We start from the raw sequence: 21124 nt of genomic DNA on the forward strand, positions 1-21124 counted from the left end.
ATGTTGTGTAATCCCAAAACACTTAGGCCTGGTACATTAACTTGCTCCTCATTTCTTTTTTCGTGACATATCAACCAATGAGAGATGTGGGGTGTGCTTGCTTTCAATGACTTGACACTACCAAACATGACATGCAATGGTTAGTTCATTGCATGTAATCCTATTAATTAGCAAAAAGACATTAAGTTCTCTCGCCGATAGGAATAAAACAATACACCATGTATTTATTTACAGAGGGAGTAGTACATTTTTTGTGACATGCATTACTAGATATTGCTAGTCAAATACAAAATCCAGATGGACGTGGTAGTACTACTAAATACAGATGGTGGTGCTAGTACTAGTAGTAGTACTACCAATGTACTAGTAGGACTATACTACCCATTGGTAAAATTATTACGTGTTGCTCCTCACAGTGAAGTGACAAGACCCTGCGCCAGAGATGACACCTGAGTATAGGCGTCGTGTTCGGCATACCATAGTCAGCCTCGTCGTCTGCAGTCACTATCATCATGGTTGTAGAGCTAGCCTGCTTACAACTATCCGTGTTCGACATAATTTCCCGTGCATAGATGCTCATGCATTGCACGGATCACCAAGACTGGGGGTGGACGGTGCCGGCAGTGGCCGTCACGCCAGATTTTTCCATGGCCTTCTAGATGTTGTGGGGAGGAGATAAGGCTGATTGTGAGAGACAAGGAATTGTTTGTAAATAGGGAACAAGTGCGAGCATCTTTTTGCAAAACTAGAGAAGTTTGGTTTGTATGCGTCTGATCTAGATCCGATGGCTATTGGTGAAAGATGACAGGCACAACATCATCACCAACTCAGGATCTCTTTGATTCGCAGGATTTTGAAAACGCAGGAATAGGACACGACAATATTACAAGTTTCAAACTGATATTACAAATGTTAGGAGTAATGCTACGCCTACAAAGAGGGAATTACTAGGAAGTTTACGTAAGAACTTTTGTTACTTTAGGTGGATGCAGCATTATTGTACAAACTAAAATCCACCGCCCTGACAAGTCACTAATGGGAAAACAAATTTTCGAGTCTTTGTCCACTTTATGTTTCAAAAACAAATTCAGCTTCTACGGAGACTTTGTCATTTAGGCTTAGACGCTTGTGGTGATCAGCACACCATTCATTGTTACGCCAGAGAACGCCAAACCTCATTACCTTGAGCACACTTGCCTCCAGAACAAAGAACCTGGCCAATTTAATCTCAGATGTGTTGTCGCAGTATTCGATCAAATCAGTTTCTGTAAGATGGAGATCAGGGCATTCGATGAGATTGTTATAGTGCAGCACATTTTTCACTTTCGGGTCTTTTTTTATCTGCAAAAGAAGAGAACATATTAGAGCAGCTGGTTGTATAAGATTGCCGTGTCATCAAGAGGTACCAATATCATTCGCTCATATGATAGGGTTGGCTGGCTAGTGATATTTTTTAACTCTCTCTCCCTCTTCCTCTTTCCTCTCATTTACCTAGGAGCATGTGAAGAGCTTGGGCATTTGTTGCCATCCACTATGTGGCTGATGCCATATTTCTGAAAAGTATGCCACATAATACGCATCAATGTCAAATCAAAAGATTTTGGCACCGCTCTCGCGATGTAAGAGAGTTGACACCGCTGTGCACGCAGACCCACATGTATAAACAAATCAATCAAACCAACTACACCAGCCTCTCACTCTCCCAAACAATTGTTTTTTTATTTCCTGTGTCCTCTCTCTCTCCCACGCAAGTGTTTTTTCATTGCGTGAGTTAATTTGGCACCGGAGCAAAGTAGGTGATCCAGATTGGGGCACTAGGTGAGCAATGGAGGGGCATCGATGCCAAATGCATCACAAGTGAATTTGGCACGTGTTTTGGCATACATAGTGGACGGCCGTTATAACCCACTTTTGTACTACCTCGTATTTAGAGTAAAACTTTGACCATAGATTTACCTAAGAAAATGCCAATGCATGTCACCAAAAATTATATCATTTGAAATTATGTTTAACTACGAATCCAATGATATAATTTTTAGTGACATGCATTAACATTTTGTCAGTTAAATCTATGGTCGAATTTTGATACTACAAAATAGGAAGAGTAAACCAGGACGAAGGTAGAACTTGCTCTTAGGGTAACCAGAGAGTTACTAGTCTAAGTTACTTTCCACTATGACTAGCATAGGCTACTATAGTAGTACAACAAAAAAACAATGCAGGTGTGCACGTGAGAAAAAAATACTAAAAACATTTCTTTCGGTGTAGTCGTAGATGCAATTTTGAACACTACACTTGTCATCGTAATTTGGGAAAATTACGAAAAATTTGAGATGCGTTGTGATTACCATTTACTAATAGGAAAGAAGTTTCACCTTAATGAGTAGCTTCTCTGTGCATGGAAAGCATGCAAGGAATCCAACAACTTGATCCAGATTGTGGCCGATTGATTTTATTGCTAAGATCTTCACTCTGTGCATAGACTGGGTCAAGCTTGTGGGAATCATTTTCTGGAAGACAGTCGTAAATACATCAATAAGAAATTTAAAAATATGAATTTCAAGAAGACGAAGAAGAAGATGAGTGTTGTACCTGAACGATTACGGATCCAATAAAGAGTTTGGAGAATTTGGCAGACGAGTACACCAACGCTGTCAATTTCGGTGCGTCAATCCCTGATTTTTGTTGGACCTTCTAAATCAGATACAAGCAATCTCTCAAGGAAAGGCGCATTTTCAATTACCATAACGTGGAACAACTAGAGTGATCTCTTCCCAATTGATGTCTTGTTGCGGGGCCAGCAAGACACAAAAATCCATCAGAGATTCGTCGAGGCGATGTGGAGGCTAATGAACTCATGGATCTTCTCAAGATATAGGTACTCGAGCATAGTACAGTTGTGGAGCAGATGGTCCATAGCCTGCTTTGAGATGCCAACGTCGAAGAGGTCGAGCTGCTTGAGGTGAGGGGGAAGAAGGGCGGGCACGACATTAATCTGGGGAACATAGCAGGAGCTGAAGCTGGCGTGGCGCAGCATTGGTGTGAGGCGGAGCGCAGACAATGGCAAAGAGTGACATCGTCCGGCTTCAAAGCTGAGCTCCTCAAGCTGATCTAGGCCGGGGGATAAGAACCACTCTTCGAACTTGCCTTGGACCTTGCAGTTGGTACTAAAGATGCGGATGTCAAGGCGTTTGGCTGGCCCAGGGTGCGATGAAAGGATCTTGGAGACTGCGGCCATGCGTTCGTAATCCTTGTCGCAGAGGGAGCTGTCAACGGTGAGGCTGAGGGGGACGCGGCACCAGAGGGGGTGCCACGTCCTGGAGAGCAGGGCGGTCCGCACGGCAGATTTGGTGGGGAGGAGGCCGATGATGATGAGCAGCATGTCGTCAGGGAGGCTGCTGATGAAGTCTAGGCTCGCCGAATGCGGTTTTGGCTCGAGCCACCTCCACTTGTTGGCTGCCTCGCCGTCCATCTCAACCGGCGGCGACGCCGGTGTACGTGTGTGCTTGTTTGTGTTGTGTGATGGCCTGCTGTGCGTGCGCAAGTGCGTCCTTCAGTGCATGCAGTCGCGAAGTGGTGAATTGTGCGCGAGTGTGTCCTTCACGCAGAAGAAGTTTGTCCTCAATGCGCCCTCAATTTACTAGCGTGCGGGGTTCTACCCCTAGTGGTTTCAACTTTGTTTACTTCACCGCGTGTCAGATGGGCCTCTAGTTTACTTATTTTCACCCACTGCCACATGGGCCAGCACACGAAGATAGAGAACACGAGCTCACAAGGGAGCATGTGGACTGGTTGACCGGTGAACTAAATAATATATGGAGTTATACGCTGATACGGTGAGCGTATAATCCGTCGGTATAGAGAGTTCAAGTGAGAGGGGAGGCCCATGAGAGATAGCAGAGAGAGAGAAAGAGCTACTCCCTCCGTTCAATAATGTAGTGCCAACATTTTTTTAAGTCGAACTTTTGAAACTTTGACCAAGTTTATAAAGAAATTACTCATATCTAAAATACCAAGGATAAATGATAGTATGAAGTAAGTACATGTTGTGATGAATCTAATGATTGTTCGAGATGTAAATGTTTTTCTCCACATATACCTGGTCAAACTTTTCTAAGGTTTGACTTCTCAAAAGATCCATATGCTTATGGATGTGAGAGAGTCCCTAACTAGAGAGAGAGTGAGTTAGAGAGAGTGTGTGTGAAATAGAAATAGTGAGTGAAAGAAGTGTGTGTGCGTGTGTGAAAGAGACATGGACAACACACGATAGAAGTAGAGAAAAGGCGTGTATGTCTTATGCAAACATAACACACATGCATATTCATCAACGGAAGCAAGGTGAGGAGATAGTGTGTGGTTGTTTGCAACCGAGAGAGAAAGACCCCTAGCACGTGCCCAACAGGGGTCTGACAAGCAAGGGAGAGAGGTCGAGAGAGACGCACGGAGAAATTGCAGACATGGGGAGGAGAGAGTGTATGTTTGTGATAGAGATATCCCCTGGAGTTCATGATGGGACTACATGGGTGGGAGATCGAGTGACAAGGTGTGTACGTGATAGAAGATACCCTAAGAGATATCGAGATAGACGTATGGATGGAAGGAGACAATACGTGTGTACCTGATGGCTAGTGAGAGATAATCACTGGGAGTGCGTGCGCCTATGATGGAGTGAGGGATTATGGTACTTAGGGGGGGTGCATATCACAGAGAGAGAGAACAAGGGCGGAGAGTGTTGGATGGGTCTATATGTAGCGCGAGAGAGACATGTGTATGTGTGAACTAGGGAGAAATAAAGTTTGAGAGAGATAGAGGAGCCCCAATAAGGCTGAGTGGTGTGTCGGATAGCTGAGAGGGGGAAAGAGATATTCCATCCGCTCGATAATGCAGTACATGTAATTTGTTTTAGAAGTTGAACTTTGGAAACATTGATCAGGTTTACGCAAATTTTATTTATATCTACAATACCAAAGATACATCATATGAAACTACATCTCATGATGAATCTAATGGTATATGTTTTCCATTCTAGATGTAAATGTTTTTCTCCACGTACATGATCAAACTTTGTGATGTTTGACTTTTCAATAAATCTATATGCTATGGAGCGAAGAGAGTCCCTAAGTGGAGAGAGATCAAGTGCGCGTGAAGGAGAATGAGTGAGTGTGCAAAAAGAGTATGTGTGTGAAAGAGAAAGGGACAACAAACAATAAATTAGAGAGAGGGTGTTTTTTTTGTTTCTTATGCAAACATATCATGCATGCATCTCCGAGATACAAAAGTGAGGTGAGGAGATAACAAAGATAGCTAGTGTGTGATTGTTTGCAACGGAGAGAGACACCCTATAGCACATGTCCAATAGAGGTCTGGCCAACAAGGAACAAAGGTCGAGAGGGACACATGGAGAACATGGATGTATGGGGAGGGAGAGAGCGTGTGTTTGGGATAGAGAGATCCCCTCGAGATCGTGAGGGGACTTATATCGGTGGGAGATCGAGGGAGGTGCATGCGAGATAGAAAGATGCCTCGAGAGAAATCGAGATAGACCATGCACATGTTTGTGATGGAGACTAAGATTAGGTAGTCATATACATATAGGGGGAGACTGTGTGTGCCTACATTTGAGTGAGAGACCATCAAACTTGGCTAGGCATGAGATTGTGTGCTTGTGCGTGTGAGATGGAGAGAGAACGAGGGAGAGAGATAGAGTTTTAGATAGGTCTATCGAGTGCGAGTGAGATATGCATGTCTATGTGTGGCCCATGTAGATGGAGAGTTTGAGAGAGAGAGGGAAGAGCTTCGTGATGACAGAGTGGTGCGTGACAGAGTTACGGGCAACGAGCCAATGAATTTGTGCGCGTACGATGAGTGCACCCAAGATATTTAGCTTGTACTAGAGAATCATACATAGTGTGTGAGAGAGACCTATAGATGGAGTATATATGCATGCAAACTAGAAAGACCCCCCCGACACACACACACAAAGAGAGAGAGAGAGCACTACAAAAAAATACACTTCCCTGATGATACGTGTTTATCAAAGTAGGTCGCATTTTCTGTCATGCATATACATCCATGACGATTTTATGACAGAATCAAGATAGTCATACATGTGCTGTCGTAGAAGTGTTCCATGACATTACAAAAATTACCATCACGGAAGTGTCCACTTCCATACGATAAATCCCACATCACAGAAGTGCTTTCGTCAAGGGAGACCGACATGTGGCATCCACCATAACGGAACGCCGTTAAGCTATCGGGTCGGGTTTTGGATCCGGTAACCCGTTAATAGCCCCGACCAATTGGGATTTTCCACGTGTAAAATCATCATTGGCTGGAGGAAACACATGTCGGCTCATCATTGGGACAGATGTCTTCCACTCATTGGACAGAAGGCGCCTATGATACGTCGACACATGGCATGGCCCAACAGAGGCCCATTCCTGTGAAAAGGCCGGCCCGTTTGACTTGGTCAAAAGGTGGCGGGCCTGCCCATGTAAAGCCTGTTAACGGCCTATTCGCGTATAGCCCATTTACAGCCCGTAAACCCAAGGCCCGTTATGCCCTATCCGAATTAGGCCCAGTAGCGTCATCTGGGCCACCCAATATGATTCTAGCCCATTTTCACTTTTGGCCCATGTATGGCCCATGACGTCTTTCGACCCATATGAGGCCCTATGTAACTCTTGGCCTATTAACGGCGCGTGGTGAAACTGGCCTGTAATGAACAATGTATCACTTTACACCCGTTAACGGCCCGTGGTGAAACTGGCCCGTAATGAACAGTGTATCACTTTATACCCATTAATGGCCCGTTATTCCGTTGGGCTATTTCCAGCCCAAGTTATCTTTCGGCCTTCTCAGAGCCCATTTATTCTTGGGCTCATTTCCAGCATTCATTTACTTACGGCCCGTTACTGTCATTTTCTTCTTGTGGGCCAAATTCAGCCCGTGGTTACCGTTGGCCCGTTTGTGGTCCGTTAATATGTTGGGCCGTTTTCATAGCGTCATCAAATACGGCCTATTAACGATGGCCCGTTATGGTCGTCCCATGAACAGACGATTCCAACTCTAGCCCTTTTACGGCCATAATGCGGCCTGTTATTGGCCCGTGTTTGGCCAATCGATCATACTGCCCATATAAGGCCAATTGATGATACGGCCCGTAGAAGGCCCATTGTTTCTACGGCTTGTGGAAGGCCCACTGTTTCTACGGCCCGTAGAAGGCCCACTATTTCTACGGCCCGTAGGAGTCCCAGTGTCACTACAGTAAATATTAGCCCATGGTTATTGTGGCCTAGTTTTAAAAAATAGGTTATTGCAGCCACTAGCAAACCGCGGAAAAAGAACTGCAATGACTACAAGCAAACAAATAAACAAGACAACAAGGAAATAAATAAGCAAACAATTTAAGCTAGGCTATCACAGATATCACACATATTACATCCACTGGGCATCAAAGTTTGCCACCAGTGCAAATAAACGCGCCGACAAAAGAATATACAAAAGTGTGAGCACTTCAGAAGGCACTAGGCCTGGCCAGGTCGGGCCCCCCAAACAGCTGAATAAGCTGAGTAGACCTCAGTTGTGCAATGATAGATGCATCAACACTAGATTTAAGGCATGATGGTGCGCACGACAGTCCTCTGACATCTTCATTGCATCTTTGACTTCAAGTCGGAGCTGAGCTGAAGCAAGCATTTCCGCTTTAAGTTGAGACTGAAGAAGTCGAACTGGTTGAGGCAGCGACTGCACAGAGGTTGTCTAACACCTGCTGGTGAGTAGCTTCAACTCACTGTCTTCATCAAGACTGGACCTTGGGGTCATCTCACTGTCCTCAAGATGGTTTGGCTCACTATCTTCCCTAAAGTTCTGCCTGGCGTAAGAGATAGGAGTCTAAAAGAGAAACAAGGAGACACGTAACAGGTTTCACAATTATATAAGCAAATAAATGGATCTGGTCTGCATAAGGAACATGTTTTTACAACTACAATTTGAAATTGGTAGTTGTTGCAAACATCCAATCAGATGTAAACAGCAAAGCAAACAGCAGTGGAGGAAATGATGTCTATCCAAATCTATACTAGAACAAAGTTTGAAGGCTTGAGAATGATGAACTTACATTACATGTTAACACGGGCTGGACAAAGCCCTTCTCCATGTTGATGGAAGGATAATTCAATAAATTCCCCAAAGAAAATTCTTTATAAGCATTGCCATTATTCTACATTTTGCAAAGAGTAAATATAGATCAAATAATATTGGAAGAAACAGAGGATAATGAAGCTCAGGTGCAGACTCATGATACATAATCAAATAGCAATTAATTAAGTACAACGTTACAAGGAAAAAGGGAGAGATGTACTGACAAGAGCAATGCAGAGCCCATTATTGTTTTGAGATTGTATGATCCTTTGAGCAAGGAGATTCATCTGAAATTAGTTTTCATACAAGAGACAAGGTAAGGCACAAGCAAAAATTTAGGAGTTGAAATTTTGAATTGATATCATAGACAGTACCTGACGCTGGGCTCCCAGCAGTTCTAATAGGGGTTTGGCCACTAGAGTAGGGGTAAAGTGTGGTACAGTTGGGCCTATGTTTTCTATGGCTGCTGATCTATCTGATTTAACAGGTATCACTACCTTTTCCAAATACCTAGTTTGTACTCCTTGAGGATCTACACTCACCCTCTTCCTTTTGGACATCTATTACGAAAGGACAACATTTGACTGGAAAAACATAGTGTGACGACACATGGAATAGGTACAGAAAATGGATAGGTATGGCATATACTCATATATGATGCTTAAACTAAGCAGATGGTGTAACAAAGTAGAAGTAATGCAAGAGGTCAGATGCAAAATATGTGCGACCAATACAACTTTGCAAAGTTAGAGCAAGCACCTTGATGGGTGAATAAGATAGGCCATCCTCCACCATGCCAAGTTTGTTAGCTAGTGGATCGTTCCGCAATATTCCTCTCATGCGCCCATTCTCATATTCATTTTGATAATGTTAAATATCTGACATGCATGAAAACATAAAAACAAGTGAGATTTTCTTTGTAATGCAGAAGTGATTCTAATCCAATACTGCCTCCCTGTAAACCCCTTTGTGCTATCTCTGTAATTCTTTTAAAAGATGCCATGCATGCTGTAATTTGTTGTGTGCATTAATATAATGTGGCCTACTACTCAAAATATGAGAGCTCCAGAAGTGATGACACTTCGCAGATGATAGCTTCAACATATAGTAAAGAAGAACAAGTCAAACTGACCTAACAGATTCAAAATATACTAAGGGAGAACAACTCGACCTGACCGGTCGACCACAAGAGAAGAGTATCATCTTAAAGAAGAGCAGAAGAGCAAGCAGATTGATGATATTACAAGTCTTTCAATACAATGTCCGTTGGCCACCCATGATGAACCAGAGCGCACAGAGAAATACTATTCTTTTCGGTCTCTCCATATGTGGCTCACATGCATTTCGAAACCAAAGTAGGAACATTTAGCTAACCAATTAAACATATCTCAGTTTTACTAATATCAGCAATAATATCATATATGAATTTGTACAACTAAGCTTGTTTAGCTCGATGGGTGGAGCAGTGCTATTATGACACGAACCACGTAGGCTGATTGTGGTCATCATAAAATGGGGAAAACATAAGCATGATGAGTACAGTGTTGACCGTGGCAGTGGGATGGCAGATCTGAAGCTGCAATCCGCGCAAAGGGTAGTTAGCAACCGATGTTTTCTTTGAAATAACAACTAAGATTTGGTATGGACAAGAAAGTACGATCAACAAGTGACAAAGAAATGCAATTATGTTGTCTCTCTATATGTCGTGACATGCATTTGGAAACTCAAGTGGGACCTTTAGCTAACCAATTAAATATGTCGGTTAACTAATATCAGTATCATATCACAATCATATTTGAACAACTAAGCTTTCGAATTCAGAGTGTTGTGTTGTTTAGCTTGAAGGGTGGAGCAATGCTAGTACGACAGAAAGCACCTACGTAGATTATAGTAGAGTAGATAAAAGGGGAAAACCCTAAGCATCAAGAGAAAAATCAGGAAAGTGGAACTAGCTGGACCAGTTTGTGGCGCACATGCTTTTCAAAACGAATATATGAACATTAGGTGACCAATTAAACGTTCTCTGTTTTAGTGATATGAGCATCATATCAGATTCGTATTTGAACATGTAAGCTTTGGGTTGAGGTCTTCAGGAGCAGTGCTAGCACGACACGAAGCACCTACGACGATGGTAGTGAATATAAAGGGGGGAAACCATAAGCTTTACGAGTATAGTGCCCGTGCCATGGCAGATCTGAAGGTGCAAACCGGACAAAGCTACTTTGCAACCAATGTTTGCTTTCAACTAGCCACTACGATTTGGTATGGACTAAAAAAGTACAGTAAACAAATTACGATCTATTTTCCGGGTGAGATCAATAACTTAAGCACATATGGAAGAGTACCACCTCTCATGTGACGCTGTGTAGGCCTATGCTGATACGTTGAGGGTGTTGCACGTGCGATGGCTGTCGGCAGCGAGGAAGAAGACTTTAGACGGCAGACGGCCAGGTCGGGGGATATATCTTGTTGTCGTGGACGAGGCGGTCGTAGGAGCAGCAACGGCAAGGTGGACGACGGCGCCGATGAAGCGAGAGGAGGCGATGAAAGGATCCTAGTCCAGCGCCATGGATGAGAGACGTCCATCTCTTGCAGTGGACGACGAGGTAGGGGTAGCGGCTCCGGCAAGGTGGAGGATTGGGTGGCGGACGGAGGAGGCTGGCCACAGTGCGGAGGTTGTCGTGCCGCCGATGTTGTATGAATGGGGAAATGGAGGGGAGGGGGGATCTCAAACTTTGGGACGCGCTTCTCTGAAATGGGGGAAAGTTACGAACTTATCCCCCGTTTAAAATTTCGGACATCGCGTCGGTAGGGGATAGGACGGTAATCTCGCATCTCCCAAATATTTGTTGGTAACTATTTCGGGCAAGGAGAGGGTGTTTTGCCGCCCACGGTTGGCACCCACGGTGTATGAACGGGGCTGACAGGTAGGGCGGTTGTGTCACGTTTGATGGAAGTTACACATCTGCCCCTATTTAAAATATTAGCCTACATTGATTTCGAACGAGGAGAGTTTGTTTTGTCGCCCACCGTGTATGAATGGGGAAATGGAGGAAGAGACACATGTCTTTTGGACGAGCTTGAATCAAATGTGTTTTGCCGCCCATGTTTGGCGCCCACCGTGTCTGAATGGGCTTAGAGGCCGTCGTGTCACGTCTAATTGAAGTTACTAGTCTACCCCTATCGACAGAAGTGTAAATCCGGTCGATAAGGATGTCAAGTGTCAGGGGTAGACAGTAATTTCCATCTCGCAAACAGTTGCTTCGGGCAGCCCACAAATTATAGTGGGTGTTTAGCCACTTCGTTCAAAACTTGGGAGAATTAGCATTCACGTTTGCCCTGGAACCTGGCAAACTAAATTCAAATCCAATTTGTATTCGATTACAAATATCCACAGATAATTATACGTTTTTTTATTTATTTCTTCAAAACCACAACAATGATTTATTCCACCTTTATATATGATTATGATTTAGAAATGTCATGATCTTCGAATTCAGTAGGTTGGATACACTCTGAGTCAAACATTTATTTCATCCAATACAATATGCTCACACGAAAAATAGTTCACCTTATGTCAATCATACAAGTACTGAGGATTACCTTGCCTAAAAAATTCGGATCATTACAACACATGGACAACATAGGGGGTCTTGCAACATAATCCATTCAGAGACATGACACAACATGCAAGTACAATAATCTAATGATAATTTCAACTGGTATCTAAAGAAGAACCGGGATTACCTTGGGTTTCAGATAGCAGAAATAGCAAGACCTCCTCTGTCTTCAAATGCAACATTCTTACTTCCTCCAATTCTTGGGTTGCTTGCATAATGTGTGCCGCTAATTCCGTAAATTCCAGCCTCAAGATAAAGATTACCTCATTCATGGCAGCCACACCATCTCTTTCTGCCTCTAGTAGAGCCTCAAGCACTATAATTTCTGTGCTCAGATTGCTCTCTGATGGTGTTGCCTCTGAACTGCTATCATCTGGTAACATGGATGGCGCACTGCTTCCACAAATAGATTCTGGGGTTGTACATTGTGTCCTAGTGTGAACGGCATCCTAAAAGGTTTCTGCTGGACATCTGTAAGAGATAGTTATCGTATGGTCCAGGCAGTAAGCTTACATGGTAAACAACGGACGAATTATTGCCGACATGGCAAACTATATTTAAATGGTTCAAAGCAGCATCATCCCAAAAGAAATTAAAATGGTAAGATGAAACTAGGGATGTAAGTGGCAAATAAACGACATCCACCAGTCCCGTCTAGTTAGTTTTTGCTACCTCCCTAGTTCATTTTCCTCAAAAAACAAAAACTCTTTTGAACTATCATACCACTAGTGGACTTTAATCGGGATTAAACGGGACCCAGTTGACATCCCTAGTTGAAAGGGAGTGTACAACCGCTATATTTCAGTTGCCAAGGCATCTAAGCAGTTGAAATAATCTGAGAAAGCACTTAACAGTGTGGCCTCGTATAAACTACAAAGACAGTCTTGTGATGAAGTTGAGAGGAAAAGTTAGGCACTCAAATGAAATAGGCATGCATTTCTTTACGATAGTACAGTAGGCACTGCTGACATATTGGCCAACTCAGGTATAGCGTAACAACAAATAAGCATTCGAATCAAGCAATACAGCAAAGTAGACAACTGAACTATTTGTAATTCGGTAGGATTACACGTTGAGGGCACAAGCCAAGAAAGCAGCCCACTCGCCTTACATTTCACATGTACTAAAACACACTGGCTTACCATATGTTGCTGTGAAGCCTAGATGCTGTTGCAATGTTCTTTGAAGATATCGTCAGCATCCCGTGGTTGCAAATCTAGTTGTTGTAGTTTATTATGCACCATCTATTTAGGTAAAATTAATTTTAATCGAATGCACTGGTCTGAATTGATCATCAATGGTTCATCTAAACTAATGAAAGAAGGGTGTGTGCATGCACGACAATATATCTGCTTCCCTCTATTTTTATGCTTGTTCGAGGTGCCAGCCCCAAAAGAACAAATATTTTGCTTGATGGAGTTGGCATCTCCATAATTAACAGAAGCATCAAATTAGTCATGCAACTTGGGAAGATCAAGAACACACAAACAAGTAATTTGCAGAGGCTCGGAGCAGTGATGTAATAGCTAGCATCAGAAAATGTAGGGTAAAACGAACAAAAAGCAGCGGAACCACATGCTAGTTTGCTGATGTGTAATTAAGCATAGAGAACATTAAGCAGTTTGATGGAACCAACAGGTGGCATCAGCACAAAACTAAAGCATATTAACTATATGTGCACTGGTATGTAATTTAGAACATGTAACATGTTCACTACCAGAAGTACGGCCCTACAGGTGCAAGCAGAATAACGCATCTCATGAAAAACTAAATGATGCCCTGAAGAAATTCAAAGGTGCGGTGCTTATGCTAGGAAAGTGAACGTAGGCTCCGGCCGTTGGATAATAGTACCTGATTCTTGGCAGCGTATGGGTATCGTTTGTCATACTTGATAGCTAAGGATCGTTGATGGTGCTCGTGTTGCAGTTGAGTTTGGGCCGGCTGTCGCCGTCGCCGAAGCGGCTCCGGTGCTACGGTTGCGGCGCCTGTCGACATACAAGAAAGCTCATCTGTGGTAAGTGAACAGTTGCACGATAAAGAGAAAAACCGAAGGAGTACAAATCGAAATAACCTGATGAGGCTACGGCATCGGTAAAGCAGGGCCGGTGGAGTTGAATATGGCGTCCGTGGAGAGGGTCCGGTGCAGTGGACGAAGGCTTCGGCGGGCGCGTTGTACAGTGCTTTCGGTGAGGCGGATCTGTTGCGGCAGACGAGGGCTTGTATGAAGGGCTAGCGAAGGGGCGGATGAGGGAGTCAGTGAAGGGCCTACCTGTGGTGGACGAGGGCGCCGGTTAAGCAGATCCGGTGCGGTGGACCATGATGGCGGTCAAGGAGATCTGGAGCGGTGGAAAAGCCAGTCACTGAAGCGGCTCCGGTGAAGTGGTGAGTTGGCAATTGGGGGTTCCAAGGTGCGGAAGGTAGATCCGGCGGGGTGTGAGGTCCACCGCTGCGGCGGAGGACTAGATTCGGCGGCTTGACGTGGTTGGGGGGGTCGGGGAGGCGAAGGGGATGGGATCTGGGGAAGAATGTTGGGGGCAAAGAGGGGAAAACAATGGAGTTACCAAAGCATCCCTTTACCGTTCATGTGGCAGGGGTAAAACAGGAATATCACAGAGCTAAACTTTCGGGCGCGTGATATTTCGATGTGAGCGGGAAGTTTGAAAGCTTTTGGCGCCTAAAATTATAAGTATTCTGCTCTCGTACGCCCGACTATGATATCATGGCCGACAATTTGTTTGTTTTGCATGCAAAAAAATATGCATGTTTTGAAAATCAATGCCTCCAACTCGAAACTTAGATTGTCCATTCAATTCAAATATGGATCATTGAGCTACTACAAGAAAATACCATCATAAGGTCCAATTCAAATGAAATTCGAAATGTGTTTATCCTAAATATGATGACAAAAGCAAAAATGTGTATGTGTATGAATAAAGTGGATGATTATAAAGTTTGAACATGCCCGTATGTGTATATATCTAGGTTTGATATATGAATTTGAAATCACGAAATCCTGGCTTAAAAAATGTACCTCCGTTTAAATGAATTACGTAAGCTAATGATGGAGTCGAATTCCAAAATTCCAATCTTAGGTTTGTAATTCTGGTACATCAAAGTATATCACGCATGTTCAAAAGTATCATTATCTCATAGTACAAACTGTGAAACAAATTGATCAACCATGAGTGCACAATATCTCAATTATGCTAAAGTCCCTCAAATACAGACACCTCACTCTTTATCTGAAGTCAACCCCCCCCCCACCACCACCACACACACACACATAGATAAGTCGCTCTCTCCCCCAAACACCAACACACGAGCACATTAACACCCCTCTCTCTTGTAAAGTCTGGACCCCAACATAGGGCTCTATCACTTTGTCTCTCGGGCATGCACACATCTCTTCCCTCACTCTCTAGGCCTCCCGCTATCTCTCTTACCCAAGCACACGCACTATGTAGAGTGTATATTTCCCATACACACAAAACGTCACCCGAAACGTCTATCTCCCTAGTTATGTGGTTCTCGCACACTCACCTCACACACCACCCCCACTGCAAACAAGCACACTTTGTCTCCTTGTGCACCACTCTCCTCTTTCTATCTCTCCCACATGCGGACCCGCCCCAGCTCCTTCCTTGTATACATATATGTTGTGACTCTTTGCATAGCTCCCTAATGTATAATCGTTCTCGATTTCGCACATTGTTCTCTACACCATCTATTCTAGATCTCTCATTCCCTATCACACGCATGATGACTCGCTTCCCTTGCATCTCCATTCATAGGCCAATTTTGGACAACATCAACATTGTCTCCCTATCTATACGCCATTTATGGACACAAACGACCCCTCTCGCCCCCTCTCTTCCTCTCTCTCTCTCTCTCTCCATCGCTAGCTCTCTCTTTCTCTCGCTCTCACACCCCTCTCCCACACACACACACTCGATGTCTCTTCCAAATAGTCTGCTCCCCCACCCGCACCCGTGCTATCTCGCTACTACACATGTCACACCATTCCACCTTCCCTTATACTAGGTTTACATCATCAGTGGTCTCTCTACTCCACACACACTCTCTCCCTCTCACACACAAACGCGTGCACAAACACACACAGACACACACAAACACCCATTTATCTGGATCCTCATCTCACGTCATGTCCGCATGTCTATCTCACACACTCACTCTCCAATTATGTATATGTGTCTCCACATTACACAACACAAAGCCCCATGTACATGTCTCTCTCTATCCTCCACACACATAGACACAAAGAATCTGTTATCATTGCCTCAGTCTCTAACATATCACACACGCACACTGTCTCTCTCTCTCTTGCAAACACGCTCAACAAGGGTTTCCCCATGAATAACTTACCGTCTATTCTTCAACAGTCGTGGCAGTACGGCGAATATGAGACGTGAAAAAGAATAAATCTACACGTGCTTAGACCACCTAGTATGACTACTAGGACTAGAGCAAGCCAAAAAGCGCGCCGCCGTCACCCCCTCCTTGTCGGCGACGGGAAAACCTTTGTTTTACACAGTCGAGAAGTCATTGTGCTAAGGCCCCACATGCCAAGGCATTGAATAGAATGTAGATGCTAGTTTACGGAATCAAGTATCGATAATACATTTGTATCTCCATACTTATATTTCTTCTCGTATAAAAAACCGAGTTGGTGATGATGGTACATGTGCCATCTTGCAATATAGACCGTATGATCTATATCTGACGGATGGAAATTAAACTAAAAGATACCCACACCCCTCTCCACATTTGCAGACAAGGCCTTCCCTCATTCATCCTTATCTCCCACAAACCTCATTGTTGAGCAATTAAGAAAGGAAGCCTCTAGAACAAACTGGCCTGGTGGCCGCTGCCAGCGTCGTCAATCCCCATGCCTCCGCTCAGTCCGACCACCAACCACCACCACACCCCACTCCTCTTCACCTTATCTCATATTTATCGAGATATCATTAGTTTTTACACATGGGATTACTCCCGCAAGGGTCAATCACAACAAGTGTTTTATAAAAAAATGCATCTTGATGTTCCGTGCAATGCATGGATCTTGCTAGTACTCCCACACAAGACTATGTTGGTGATGCTGGTGTGTCTGCCATCCGTCGTTTCTGACCATTAGATCTACATCTAACGATTGTGAGGTAAGTTGTTGCCTTTTCTCACCAACATCCCACTTGTCTACCAATTTGCAGAAAAATCCATAATTAGTATCTTAAAACCAACCACATCCCTCCCTGACCTCACCAAAACAGCCCAAGTAATATATTCTAATTGAAACATAATATATCTCTAGTGACATATGTATGTCAAAATTAGAGTGTTTTGTACCAAGTTTGTGAATAAGTATTATTCCAATTATGATTCGTTGCAACGGACATGAGCATTGCTAGTATTTCCAACCATGCATTTTTTCCTAGTATTCCATAGTTTCGAGTTTTCCATCAAGATATTAGTCACTCATGGTTGATATTTACTTTCAATCATGTACACATATGCACTATGTAACTAGCCCTTCTTATTGGCTTCCAAAGCTTAACTTTCACTCCTACTTTTAATATGTAGAGTATTTAACAAAAAACTACCACTTTCAACCAGCCCTAGAAAGAATCTATTGTACAAAAAATAGCAAAAACATACCCAAAATTTCTTAATCCACGCTGAGGGAGTCCTGGATTAGGGGGTCTCCGGACATCCGGACTATCTCCATTGGCCGGACTGTTATACTATGAAGATACAAGATTGAAGACATCGTCTCGTGTTCGGATGGGACTCTACTTGGCGTGGAAGGCAAGCTAGGAAATACGTATATGGATATCTCCTCCTTTGTAACCGACCTTGTGTAATCCTAACCCTCTCTGGTGTCTATATAAACCGAAGGGTTTTAGTCCGTAGGACAACAACCATAACATACAATCATACCATAGGCTAGCTTCTAGGGTTTAGCCTCTTTGATCTCGTGGTAGATCTACTCTTGTACTACCCATATCATCAATATTAATCAAGCAGGACGTAGGGTTTTACCTCCATCAACAGGGCCCGAACCTGGGTAAAACTTCGTGTCCCCTGCCTCCTGTTACCATCCGGCCTAGACGCATAGTTCAGGACCCCCTACCCGAGATCTGCCGGTTTTGACACCGACACACGCCAAAAACTAACTAGTACTCCTACCGATTCGGTTCGTTTAAACCCATTTATGACAGGGTTGGCCCACATGTCCGTGCTGACGAGGCAGCTTAAACCAACACATTTTGTTTGACCGTTGACACGAGGGACCCACATCTGACCTTCTATCCTGTTATTCCCCCTCAAATCATTATTTTTCCTAAACATTACTTCAAACAGTACTGATGCGTGTTCGTCACTGGCGCCGGTGATGAGCGAGTTGGCCGCCGCTCCGCCGGACAGGCCGGACGCCGCGCTGGCCTCCCCATGGGTTGGCAGGCTGGCCCGAGCGTGACTCACGAGCGAGCAAGCCGCCGCGCTGGCCTTCGCTCGAGCCAGATGGCTGGCCTTAGCGCGGCGCGCGCGAGCAAGCCGCCGCACTGCCGTGCCAATCTAGCTAGCAAACCTTGCAGACAAGCAGCTGGACGGAGCTATCTTGGCTAGCTAGCGGCCGCCAGCGCCGGACGGAGCTGGCATCCGGGCTGCCGCAACATGGGCTCCGCACCGCCGGCGGTTTTGACCTCGCCTTCTACCGGCGGCAGTAGCTACGTCCCATGGCCGAGGATAACTAGGTGGACGGGCCAGAGGTTGGAGGTCGCTCGAGGATTTTTGTTGGTAAGAGCATGTACAATGGTTGATAAGGTAGTCTTATCTTAAGTCTGCCATGTATGCAAGTGGTAGTAGTTTCTTGGCATTTTACTGGTTTCTTGCATTATTAGAGCAAGTACAATAGAGCTAAGTCAGCGGGCTATAAGAAATAAACTAGTATATTTCTGCTTAGTTGGAGGAAAGAGAAGAGGAGAGAGAAGGTAAGCGGGCTCTTCGTGAAGAGCCAGCTCTAGCACGTGCTCCTAGGCACTTTGTGAGAATGAGAAGTGAGCCACATAATCAAAAAGTAGTACACTCTTTTGATCTATTATTTTACATGTTGGCTATAAGATGGGTTGTAGATGACATGGCACTGGCCTATAGCCAGCAGCAGATGATAGGGGTTTCTTGTAAGGAACAATGTACGTACTACTAGCGACAAAAGGTGATTCTAGGTTGCGTTGTACTCCAACGAGTACTACTAGTGGTCGTGGGAGTGTGTACCTCGTTTTGTGGGTTCGATCCCGACCGAACGCACGACGGCCTTTAAAAAAAATAGTACTACTTCACTTCGCTACGAGCCAATATTTTACATGGGTAGTTTGAGTTTTCAAGTCAAACGGACGTGCGGCCCCACAATCTGGGTGCACTGGACAACCTAGCCACGTGAACGGTTTTCCTTCCCAGCATCTCGTAGCTCGCGTACTCGCCCTAACCGCACCTCGCTTGCAGCTTCCTCATCAGCTAGTAGCATATTTAAACTAGCGCCTCCCAATTAAGCCCGAGGAGCCGGAAAAGCCTGGCGGGGCATTGGGAATTGTGCAATATGGCTCTGTATGTAAAGTGCTCTACTACTACTCTGTAGCTTGTGGTGTTGCACGCATGGACTTCACTCCATTATCGGCTCTACTATAAAAGAAATTCCTCTTGACATGTTTTTTTGAAACGGAGGCAAAAGCTTTGCTTCATCTCATTCATAAAGAAGGAACTACTAACAAAGTTCGACGAGATCCATTACACCTCCACAAATGGAAGCGAAAAGCCTAGTCTCGCTGTATCAAATAACTCAAATGTTCTGCCCCCACAGTAACCGTCGCTGATAAACAGGCTGCTAGTGTGTGCGCGAGAGGAGAGGCTGAGTAGGCTAGCTACGTGAGAGGAGCGGCTGAGTAAGCCAGCTACGTGAGAGGAGCGGCTGAATAGAGCACCGAGAGTACCCACTAGGCCACTACGCAGGTGTACTTCCCCTGCATTGATAGTATAGCGATGGTTCTAGAGAAAAGTAGTACCCTCCACTTCCAACTGTAGCTCCTTGGCCCTGAGATTCAATAGTTCAAAACTGGTGCACTATACTAGACTAGACTAGAAGTACAGTACATCGCACTACTAGTTGAGAATAGTAGTACTAGTACTACTACAGTACGAGTACGTACTCCTCTGTCACATAATGTAAGACGTTTTTGACACTAGTTGGCGTGTACAAAAAATGGCAAAAACATACCCAAAATTTCTTAATCCACACAAAAAACTACTACCTAGTGCCAAAAATTTCTTACTAGTGCTATTATTTACAGTATAATGCAATCCCATAACGTTCCATAATGCTAGTACTCCCTCTGTCCAGGTGCATAAGGCACCTAAGAGAATTTAGGGTTTTCAAGTATATTAGTCGCCCTTCATTAGTTAGCACTAATGACTCGTATGCCTACCCCAATGCACTTAGCGTTTTCAGCTTCACATTTATCTCCCTTCCATATGCAAACCAATTAGCCGCCTCTACCATTTACTTTTTCTTTGCATGCATGCATGCTGGACCTAAAGAATTGTGTGAAACAATCTGTTAGCCTATGCATGGTTAGTCCTGCCATCATTACACTTAATGCGGGATTAACTAGAGGGAGAGGAAAACGTGATGAGCGTCCAATCAACATATGCCTAGTTCACAGTGCCATTTCTTAGGTGCCCTATGCACCTGGACGGAGGGAGTACTAGTAGTAAATAATAGCCTCACCCCTTCGTAGAGGAACGATCTGTAGTTGGAAGGACGAGGCCCTGGGGTTACTACGCTCTTATCTCCTCCTCGCCAGTTCCCCTCCCCTAGAAGAGAAGGCAGTTCGTCACTGCTCCCATGGATTCGCCAGGCGGTTCTCCTCCTCATCGGGGCTGGGAGACCTTGGACGACGATCCTGTGGGAGAAATCGCACGCCGCTCCGACGTCCTCGCCGCCGCAAGACACGGTGCTTCCTGCACCAACTTTTTCAAGATGCTGCTTAAACATGCCATGCTTGTTGGTCTTCCGTGCGCCCTCGAGGAGAAGGTTCTTCTATGGGACAATCCTTCGAACAGTCCACCGCTCCCTGGCCATGGTTGCACGTTGACTCCGCTAGAGTTGCCGACGTTGATAGGTAGTCGGATTTTGTCCGATGAGCAGGTCAGTAATGGAGTTTGATCGTGTAGTACTTAGTTATTCCATTTCCATACAGTAATTTCTCCGCTGCCCACCGTCTTATATATAGGTCTGGGTCAGTGCCAACTAAGATTGGCTTGCATACCTCCGGCCGGATACCACCATCATT

The sequence above is a fragment of the Triticum urartu genome, chromosome 1 (genome assembly GCF_003073215.2).
Source record: "Triticum urartu cultivar G1812 chromosome 1, Tu2.1, whole genome shotgun sequence".
NCBI classification, from domain to species: Eukaryota; Viridiplantae; Streptophyta; class Magnoliopsida; order Poales; family Poaceae; genus Triticum; species Triticum urartu.